Source organism: Carassius auratus, unplaced genomic scaffold (assembly GCF_003368295.1).
Source record: "Carassius auratus strain Wakin unplaced genomic scaffold, ASM336829v1 scaf_tig00214465, whole genome shotgun sequence".
Classification (NCBI taxonomy): Eukaryota; Metazoa; Chordata; class Actinopteri; order Cypriniformes; family Cyprinidae; genus Carassius; species Carassius auratus.
This window is the reverse complement of record NW_020527669.1, coordinates 53,515-56,204: the sequence shown is the minus strand read 5'-3', so window position 1 is coordinate 56,204 and position 2,690 is coordinate 53,515.

Below are 2,690 nucleotides of genomic sequence, written 5' to 3'. Positions count from 1 at the left end.
GAAGTGTTTTTCAAATGAATCCACAAATTGTCCTCCAAATTTCAATCTGACATTGATATACAGTATGTGTGATGTGCACATTTTGTAGGTGTACAGCCTTTTTTACTTTTATTAGAATTTTTTACTTTTAGCAAAGTTCCACATACAGAAGTGAAGTGTAGATTCTTTAATCACAAAACATATTTTGTCATGTCGTAAAACTACCAAAATATTGGAAACATTTTTTGTGTATTTTCAGTATTCATTTATTTATTCGTTCACTCACCCCAGACTTTTCAACATGATTACTTTGGTGAAATTTTAACTCTACACATGTATGTACATTATGTTTTTCTATGTAAGAATTGTAAATGCCTCATGTAATGCCTCAATCAATATCTAATTTCATTTAAAATGCTTTTTATTTATATATTTCTCTGATTTCTCTGATCGGAATAAATAGCAAGTCACCCGACCACTTAGGTCCAAAATTACTTTTTTTAAAACACCACACTAGACTTTTCTGGTTACATGTGTTTTCACAATCACTCTTCACTTAAAGCTATAACTAGACCTAAATTTTTCCCTCAAGAGTAGCTTGAATTTAGTGGCATGAGCCATACCTCTTTCTCTACAGTGCTTCTCTTTGAACCTTTGTCTCCATGTATCATTAAAAATGTAAATCAGGCCCCCATGCTCACATGACTCTCACACGCCTCTCAACATGTTATGCATTGCAGCTGTAATGGACTGGAAGCTGGGTTTCTTGCTTTGATTTGGCTCACAGAGCGGAGAATGGGCAAACGCTTCAGCTATCACACCTGTGCCAGTCTGATACGAGCTGCTTGGAGTGGGCTCTTTGTAGCTGTGCCAGACTGGGAGAGATAGGGGCTTGTGCAGCAATAGTCCGTGCTGGTAAAGCAGGTCAGGTTATGATGCTATTAGGGTGCCAAGTGGAGCAAAAGTGAGGTATGATGATCACTGGATGAGTTGTTATCCATGTCAGTCATTTTACAATGTTAAGTTAGCAAATCTTTTTTAAGTGTCCGTTTACAGTCATAATATAAGACAGATTACATCAGATTTTAAGACACATTTTAAGTTGTTTAATGAAACCAAAAGTTCACATTACTACTGAGGTAATCATAGTAATGTGATTACTATGCTTTGGAAAGTCCAATTCATTTTGTTATTTGGTTCATTCTAAACAGTCCTCTCTCTCTCTCTCTCATTGGTTTGCCTTGAAAAGTCTGATTCATTTTAGTAAATAAGTTTGGCATAAATGGATCTTTCTGTCATATAGCACTGGAAAATCCTATTATTCTAGTGTACTGGTTTTACAGAAATGGTTATCGCTCATATAGCTTGGGCAACTCTGATTTATTCTATTGAACCGGATCGTCATACACTGTTCTTTTTCTGCAAAGTCTGATTCATTCTGATTCATTTCAATTCAAAATTAAATGGTCTATCTTACTCAAATAATTATTTCAACTTGTTTGGACTGATCTTATAAGTTAATCTTTTAAAAAGTCACATTTTAGTCTTTTCAGTGGTAATATATTAGTTAACCGCTATGTTTTCAACTTGTAAACAGTGTAGTGTATACTGTTTTAGTTTTATTTAAATTAATTTCATTATTTCAATTTAGTTTTTGGGCACAAGAATTATTCATCCTAAACATTCATTATTTATCTGATGTTGAAGATCTGCATGATAACCTTAAGTTCTATTGCTTTTTATAACAAGTCATATTAATAAATCTATGCCAAACGCGCTCATATACACCCTTTAATGAAAACATGTTTTCATATGCTGTTTCAAATGAGGGTGATTAGGCTGAGGGAGTGGACTCATCAGAGCTCACTGGATATTTCCTGTTTCTGATGGAGCTGAAAATGGAAAAAGTGTTTTTGTGATCGACGCCCAGTCTCCATTTCAACACTATGCACCATGATTAGCTGAAGAATGTATTAGGTTTAGCCTTGGTTGTGTCTGGATGGTTTTTGATAGATGGATGGGTGAAAGAAGGAAACGGAAGGGTGCTGAGATTTAATGAGATGCTGGAACAGTGGGGGAGATGGTTTTAATTACTGCTGAGGACTCGTCCGGAGGGGTGGAGGAAATGGGTGTGTGTGTGAAGGGGCTTTGCTGTGTGTCTTAGGTTGGGAGTTCACACACTGCTACAGGAGCATGCTGAGATCCACTGCCTTTGATGCTCACTTCTCTGTGGCCTTTCTCCACTCTCTCCCACACTTTTTCCTCTTTTGCCCTGTCCTTCATATCCTGTCTCATTGCAACTGCACAAAACTTTGTTAAGGCCGTGGTTTGGTCTAAGAGAAGAGAAATAAAAAAGGCTTAACTTCAATAACCTGCAGGTTTTTATCAGTACATTGTGGAGGAATGAAGGAAATCTATCTGTTAACTATAGTTTAAAAGACTTGTTATATCCCTGCTGAAAAGACCAGCATTGCATGGGGCGCTGGTTCTCTGAATTAAGCTTTTTGAAATACATTTTCTTTATTGGAATCTATGGTTTATTGAAGAACCTTTATCATCCATGGAACATTTCCACTGAACAATAAGTTGAGGATCTTTAGATTTTATCTTAACACGGAGCTGTTCACTGAAAGGTTATTTGGGGAACCAAAAAATGGTTCTTCTAACTTAACACAATGAAAACTTCCTTCTGGAAACTTTTTTTTTAAGAG